Source organism: Manacus vitellinus, unplaced genomic scaffold (genome assembly GCF_001715985.3).
Source record: "Manacus vitellinus isolate BGI_N305 unplaced genomic scaffold, ASM171598v3 scaffold_6_pilon, whole genome shotgun sequence".
Lineage (NCBI taxonomy): Eukaryota > Metazoa > Chordata > Aves > Passeriformes > Pipridae > Manacus > Manacus vitellinus.
The window spans coordinates 18166138-18175194 of record NW_021940750.1 but is presented as its reverse complement, the minus strand read 5'-3'; positions in this window follow the sequence as shown (position 1 = coordinate 18175194).

Genomic DNA, 9057 nt, shown 5'->3' with positions numbered 1-9057 from the left:
CCGTTATGCGAGAACTGTCTGTAAAGGCATCATATAAAAACCTCCATTTAATGCATTATAAATAATGAAGTGCTACATTATAATAATTATTTCCATATTAACTGAATGCACAGCTGAGTTACCTGTACTAAACATCTACACTTTGCTTAATGCCCTTAAATAGCATCTGATTCTTTCTTCCTACTGCAACTATTCAACTAATATTCTGACCCAGAGGAAGCTGCAGAGTTTACTCGTATAAGGCCAGTGACTTCCCAAGGAGAAGCACCCTATTTAATGTGTTATATTTATTTAATTTCAATTGTGCAATGTATGTATTTAAAAGGCTAAGACTCTTTGCATCATGCATTTCAAAAAGGCACTAAACAGCTTCCCATTTTACCTAACAGTTGAGGTGAACTGTCTAAAATGCTTTCTTTCCAAAAAAGTGACTGTAACTTCACTTTCATGAAGAATACCAAAGCTTTCTGAATTACCATGGATTACCATCAGTTAAACATCAGGATATAGTATTTGCTTTAAAATGTCTTATTTTAAAATTTGGGATTTATTATTCACTGTGTACATATTTATAAATATGTACTATTGCTGAGGTCAGATGCAATTCTTCTAAACTCAGAATCATGTTTTTAAACAAGGATACATATTAAAGAATGTGAAAGACAAAAAATATTTTGTCTAAAAAGCCATATTAAGCAGAACAGCTATTTTTGTGAACTTTCTGAATCCTAACAAGGTTTTCCTCCAACATTATTTATTTGTTCACTGTTGCTCTTCATGTTGTAACAACAAATAAGTAGTACTAAGACATTTTTCACCCTTCAGTTGCAAATGTATCCAACTGAAAAGGGGCCACCTTTATTACAAAAGTGAATGGGGTTTGGTGATGGGATTAATTAGGAAGAGGGAATGTAAGGATTCACACTTTAAAAGGCAACTACCTTGTATCATTAGTTTGCTTGCTTTTGGGAAAAAAAAAGAAACAAACAAACAGTAAAACCCAATCCCAAACTTCTTCCAATAAAGACTGAAAGCAGAAGTACATGCATTTTCAAACACTGTTCTTTAGCCTCTCTGAAGTTTCATTTGTATTTAATAAACTACTACTGCAATAGAGCAAATGCCTTCAAATTATTTAATGCTCCTATTACAGGAGATATTCAAAACTGACCAGCTGGACAATTGTGCCATTCATGTTTCAATTAAACATTTGTGAATGAGACACTGTTTGCCTGCAAAGACCTCAACGTTCTTAACACTGAGGGCAATTTTATGATCAGTGGCTAATGAAAAATTACATTGCTGACCCCATTTTTAGTAAATACAATGTCAGTGCCACAATGCCAACTTTGAATATTAAAGTGGTCACAGAATTGTCTCTGAACTCATTGTTTCTTAAAGCAAACATACGTCAGGGAAGGGTCAAATGACTTAGGTAAAAATATTTTAATCCTTTTGATAGACAAAGCTGTAAAGGGAATTATGTGACGTTATGGAAAGTTGGTATTAGACTTCGGCTCGAGAGGATATAGTCTATGAGCAGTTTTTAACAGAAAATTCAATCATATGATTTGTCATAATTTGCAACAGCAAAATTGTCTTCAGCTAATATGGAGAGAATCTGGTGCAGTGTGTACAACTGAAAAGGAAAACATTTGAAGAATAAAAAAAAAATCATAAGCACAGTGCACTCTATCAAACACTTCTATCTAGAAAATACTGGTACTTAATTCTGGTCTTCTTCATGCTCCTTGGCTGAGGATCAAAAATCTTATTTGGACAAAACTCTCACAGCTGTTTTTCTCTAGATTTTTGCCTAAGCAGAAGCGACAAGAATTTGCTGTTTTGTACACCAGCCTGGTTTTCTGCACTCTCGTACAAATTTTAAGCCACTGGCTTCAGCTGAATTATTTTTGGTACACACTATTGAGGGAGAAAGAGCTGATCCCTTGGATTATACATTTTATTTACATAATGTAAATATAACTCTAAATCTCTTCAAGAAATTACAGTTAATGAAGCCTAGGAAATTTACTGATGGATTGGGGAACTCTTTCTGCCCTCATTTTCTCTTTTGTGTGTTACTTATTGTAATAGAATTAATAAAAACAACAGTACTGAGAAAGGAAGTAGGAGAAAGAAAACTACTTGGTAGCTAAGCACATAGGCACAAAGGCACAGAAAACAGCAGCACAGGCATGAAATATTCTATATGGAGTACTACTAGTCAGATTGAAATGAATGAGCCATATGAAATCCTGCTTCAACTTTTATATTAGTATAAAGGAAATGGATTTTTAAAGTGCATTGCATACAATTATGAGAAACATTGAAGCAACATATATTTTAGTGTTACAAGTAAACAAACAATGAATGAATGAATGAATATTACATGATAATCTATTTAGAAAATCTATCTAACCAGGCAAAACCTCTTTTGGGCAAGATTTCCATAAATATTGTATTCAGCTGTAAGAACTGCATGACTTGGATACAACAGCTGTGCCTGCAATTCTTTAATTAAAAAGACAAATTAATATCCTTAATATCTTTAACTTTTATCTTTCTTAAATAAAACAACTCTTTTGCCATAATAAACTATTTCTCTTCCTGGGAGAAGTATATATTTAGGATTGTGTTCATTTAACTTTTAAGAAATCTTAAAAAGATTTCTCATGCAACTACATGAACAGATGCCTAAATAGGATGAGGAACCAAAGAGAAAGTGCTAAGGAAACACAGAGCTCATTTGTCATATTTGTATTTATTAAAAAAAAAATAAGGTATGGAAAGATGCTCCAAACACTTTTATTTGGGCAACCAGCTCAATGGAACTACCTGCAACAGGAGGGCAGAATTTTGGTTAAATACGGGCTCAGCTGTACCTTTAAAAGAAGTACAGAAAGGGAGAAAACTCCAGAGGAATGTTTCCTCTGGGAAGAGAGTGGTTTATTGCCAAAGCAGAAACGTAAAAATTGAATCTGAAATACACAGTTCTTACAGAATCAGCTGAAGTCAAATAAGTTCAGGCACATCGTGTAAACTTGCTTTTATGCTGTATTGGGTTGGGGAAGGGATGATATGTAGCTTTCTCTCCGACTTGACGGCAGGCAGAAAACATTCTAAAGGACCTTTTGATCTCTGGTGGCTGAGTATCCACCTTGGGCATATTCCTTACATATGGATCTATTGAGACGTGCTGCTGCTGAATTCAACGGAATTGAGCCCTAACTGTGATTGGGATACGAGGACACATAATTAGCTGTGTTAGAAAATTGACCCTCAGTCTTTCATTAAGATGGAGTTTTACCCTGTAAAATATGAACTAGTAAAGACAATAAAATCAGGAAAATAAAATAATCAAATGATTCTCCTCTGTTGTTATTTTCACACTGGAATGAGACAATGGTAGGGAAACTCACTTTAGGTGATATCACTTAATTAGGAAAAGCATCCTAATCAGATCCCCCTCCAATTGCAATAACTGTAGGGAGTCAAGTACATTTCTCTATCAAAGTAGGAAGCTGCAGTGAAGTATAGATATTGATAATTTAAACTGTGATACAAGAGCAATAGAAGAGAAGGCACAAACAATACTAAGAAAGCAAGCTCCTAATTTCTATATACCCGATTTCAAGACTGCTCCTAAAGGGTACATACTACAGCTATTATGACATTCCTGCACCTCCACTTACTAAAATAATGTCAGGATAAGTACTTTCATAACCAGGACTCAATAGCTAACAAGTGTCATGGCACATAGACTACTCCCACTGGTGACTCAGTATGACTGAGACCATCCCAGTACTTACATTTTCCTGAGATTTCTGTCCATCTTACTTGGTATTACACATTACATATGGGAAACCTGGAGTAGGATATAGCCACAGAGGATCTCTTGCTGGAAGGTTCATGTGATTAGCAGCTATATTGCCTGGTACTTTTGGAAGCACAGTAACCCTACATCCTCTAATTCAATGCAGGCCTTTTTGGTAACTGTGAATTAATGGTACAGTTAAGTCTTCTATATTTATAAGCACACTTACAGTTTCCCTCTCTACATTTATCTCCAGTACTATGAGTCCCTACTAATGATAGCATTTCACACCATTCAATTTTTTGCATAGGAAGAGTAGCTTTGGCTTACAGGGCCTGATACTCTGCCTTCTGCACCAGACTAATGCAAAGACCAAGAACTTCAGAAATCCCCTTCAATTTCAGAGTAAATCTTAGGGTTTATTTCAGTGAAATAGGTTTTCAGAAAGGGATCTCCTCCCTAACTACAAGTAGCCATGCATAATAAAAGCCATATAGAAGGGGAAGAGAAATAAATGATAAGAAAAAGGGGGGTACTACGAGTAAAGAGAGACTGTTGCTGATACTCAAGCTCTTCAAAATTAGAGCTGATTATGGAGAGTTTTAGAAAGATCTCATAACATTTAGCAAGTGGTCAATAAAATGACTGATGAACCTAATGTCGATGTATGCACAATAAAAAACCTGAAGAAAAACAATCCCTTTACACAGAGATCTACATACACAAAGATGGACTCTACATCAAACAGCTGTGTGGGAAGGAGCTCTTGGCAATCTTTTTGTAGAGTCCTTTAAAATATCAGCTCAGTGGTCAGTAATGACATATTTAGTACATGACATGTTACAAATTAGTGGGGGAGATAGAGAAGAAAACAGAAAGTATCTCCATGTCAATGAATGAATCCATACTGCAGCCACATATTAGATAATAGCACTACAGTGAATCTACCACAAAGGAATATAAGAAGGTTACAATGGATTCAGAAGGAAAAAAAAAGGAAAAGAAAAAAAAGTCAGAATTATCAGAAGGATAACACAGTTTCTTACCAAGTCTTAGTTAATACATTAAGACTCTTCAGCTGGGAAACCAAGACCTGTAAAGAATGACATGAAGAAGGTGGATAAGGAAGAACTATAGGGCATCCAGTGAAAGGATGAAGTAGCAGGTTTAAAAGTAACAAAAAGAAATGCTGTATAATCTTTTGTGAAATTCATTGATGCAGGACTTTATGGGGCCAGGAGTGCAAGGGGTTAAAACACCTTAGACAAATTTATGGAATGAAACTCTTCATGTGGTTACTAACCACAACATGACCTCAGTGCAACTTTCTGCTCAGGAAACCATTAAACCATTGATTGCTTAGATGTCTAAGGGACAACACAGTAGTACTGTGCTGTACTTCTCCTATCTATTAGATTCTGAGAGTTTGCTATTGAGCGTCATCAGACACTGCATCATGGATTAGCTAGATCTGATCCAATACAGCAATTCTCTGCTTATGTTTGCATGAGAATTTTCTGAAGAAATGAAAACTTATTTTCACATAGGCACATGGAAATTTTGAATAAATATTAAGAGTTTCCTCATAAAATCACAAGATGTGAAATACATCTATATGACAACCTGGAGAATCTGTATATAATGGAAAAAATCTAATTTATTTTATTAGAACCACTATGCCATTGTTTTATCTTAAAAGTTTCAGAATTGGTTATTTTTCATCATGGCTCTGCCATGTATCCACCTAATGACAAACAATCAAAATTAATTTTCAAGCAATGGAATTGTCGAAACCACTTATTTCCAGCCTTTCTGAAGGATTTGGAAAGACAACAGGACCTAACAGGACTGCTTTGAAACCACACAATTTGAAAGACTGCAGGGTCACTCAAAGGTAACTTGCAGACAGACAAAGGATGCTGGGGCAGAGCAGATGAGCATACTTCCAAAGCAGAATGGTTCTGTCTAACTGCAAGATCAGCTGAAGGACAAAGAAAATGGATATAGAGATGGAAAATTCTACAGTTCAGGAAAAAGCTTGTGAGGGCAGGAGAGGAAACACAAAGATTTCTGCAGAGGTACTCTCATCTGAATGTGGAGGACACACAAGACCAAGGAGGTGAAGCAACACCTGTAAAGGTTTGTTATTTTTGTCTACAGCTATATCCAGGTATAGAGTGGCTGATTTTGAAATCTTCACAAACTGTGTTGTCTTACTGCTACACATGCCCAAGAAGTGATAAACTGGAGCCTGGAAAGTTGGAGCTTGAGGTGCTCACTTTAATGAGAAGCCTGGTAAGCTAAAGCTGCTCTTTCAGGCTTATGGCAGGTGGCTAGCAAGAACCCATTTTTGTAAAGGGATTAAAGATGAAAAGCAGATGCCTAGGATACATGTCAGAGATGTCAAGGAAAGAAGCAATGCTGCAGATTATTCAGACTGAGGGAAGCTTAAGAGCAAACTGATCCAAAAGGCTAGGACCAAATCACGGAGTGTGTAGCAGGATGAGCTTTAGTAGGACTAAGTGACAGAGTCAGTGAAATAAAGATTTGAACAGGGGAGAGCAGAAAGCTTGGAGGACTGGAATTTGACTGCTTGTTTGTATGCAGCCTGACACGCTGCAGTGCTAATCTCCTCTATCCTAGAGATGGAAGGAGAAAATGCAAGCCTCTACTGACTGTTCATTGATTCGGTGATCAAGTTGGGTGTGCATGTCCAAGAGATAGAGCACCCTTCCTTCGCGCTTCCAATAGGCATGGAGTGACTGCTGCAAAGTGTTCACTTTGCTCATGCTCCCTGTACATCCGCACTTTCAAGTTAATGCAGGAAAACGCTTCATTTGCAGACCCTCTGCTCTACAATGAATTTTACCTTGGGCTAAACAAATGCGTTTTTATTGCTCTAACATTTAAAGTCATGTTCTGCAAACATGCATACTACCTATGCATTTTACTCGTAGCATGTACTGAATAACTGATGCTTTGAGGGAAAGATTTAAAACTCAATCCAAATCTGGTACTCAGAATGATTGAAGGTTCTTTTTGTCAATTTTTCTAACCTGAAGCATCTTCTGAATTAACAGATATTCTAAAACACCTTTGAATTTTCATTTCTAAACAGACCATCATTTCTACATGTTCATATACAGGGGCAACTTACTCTAGTCTTCTGTATATTCTAGGTAAACACAAACATGTACTGTACATGTGGTAGCAGTGGTGGTCTAGGGGTGTAAGCAAGAGCTGACAGGGCTGGGAGAAGCAGAGACCTTACAAACACAAAGCCTTGAATTGTTTGGGTTTTTCTAAATAGTGGGTTTAATCGCAGATACTACTTCTGTAAATTTCACTTCACATATCACAGACCTGAACATTGTTACACTGGAAAGCATACTTTTAAAAAGTAACATTGCTTAGCTAAACACTTATGTATTTTCATGCTCTTTTTCGCTGCCAGAAAAAGATGAAATCATAAATAATATTTTAGATTTATGCTAATCTCAGTAAATATATTTACTTCATTTTATGAAGTTACTAGAAAGTCTTTATTTGATTTTATCTAATTATCACATAAATGTAGGAACCCTAAGTGGGCTGATGTCAGCAATCAGGACTGCTTGTTACACAACATCAGTAACAGGGGCTCAGGTATGAAACAACTGTAATTATAGGTATTTAGCCAAAATATATGTCAGTTCTAACTGATTAGCTGTGTAAATCTTTACAAGTAATTGAAATACTTTATAAATAAAAATTGCAAACTTAGGAACCAACAATATAGACATAATATAGAAGTTTGATTGTACAATGATACCTAATTCTCTGTCTTTTTCTTTACTTTTGCTGACTGTTGCAAGCTCATTCCTTCTTAGAATTCCCTTATTGGATATTTTTGTCCTCTTTTTTGTCTTTAGTTTGTTTGGGATTAACATAATGCCTAAAGAAAGATAAATCTACATAACATTCAGCATACATCTATCTTGCATGCCCATTAAAACTTGATTATAACATGGCAGACAAAAAAATAGTGTCTCAAAAATATTTCATCATGCTTTCATCAATTAGCCAGTACTTTTTAATGGACTCATCAACACACAGATCATTCTGTCAAGTGTTGTGTCCCTAGGGCATTTATCCATTCAACACTGTGCTATGGCTATTGCAACTGATATAGCTATCTTGTCACAGTGCAAAACAACTTTTACCAATATTTAAATGATGATGCTTTTTCTTAGGTCAACTGTTGCTTTTAAATCAGAGATACAAAAGTAGAGACAAGATGCAATAAAATACAGGCTGTACCAGAGTGATATAGGTATAGTGATGTAGTATCAGATACTTATATTCCATCAAAAACAGACATACCTCATCAGCTATGAGGTTGTATTAACTGAGCTATAGAAAAAGGCATTTCTCTGGAAGGCACATGAAAAACATGTTTTGGTTAATGCCAGTTATGTCACATTTTTTAAATCCCATCGAATAATTGCATGTCTCTTAGGCCTTCCAACAAGAGTCCTGCCGCAGGTCCCTGCAAGTAGTTATTTTGTACCTTACATAAAAACCTCATATGTAAAGCCCAGTGTGCTGCACAATGGGTTACTCCTGCATGTGCAGCAGAGGTTTCCACTGTTTTGGCTGCTGAAACACGTAACTGCTGTGCACTTGCAGTAGTCTACCTAACATTACACTAAGAAGAATGAGTTAAATCAACTGCAGTCTGTGGCCATAGTGAATATTACTAATTTGTATTTAATTTGTAATTAAGCAGAGTATCAAAATCACCATCATCACACACTGCTCCCCCACATCATCACTACTATCATTTGCCCACAGAGGAAGGACATTCAGCCAGTCAGACTTGTAGGTTTGGTTCCTTATATTTGTTTATAGTTTGTTCAAAATATTTAATTTAGGGAGAAGACAGGTAGGTGTGCAGGTGCTGAAAATTTGCTGTCAGATAACATTGGCACAGCCAAAATTGAACCACAAACCATTCATGTGAAAGTATTAAGTTGCCTGACCTGAAATGAGCTGTCACAAATTTAAGTATGACAAAAAAGCATGACTCACTGCTATGTGCAGTTCCAAAAAGCCCTTACTAGAGGAAAACATGTGACTTTGTACTTGCTAAAGCAGGGCCACTAGAGTTTACAGCTGCTATCAGCCCTCAAAGCTCTTGCTCTTCAGAAACAACAGCGCTTTATGCATGAAGACTGTCTCGAGAGCAAGACAGAGGAGCT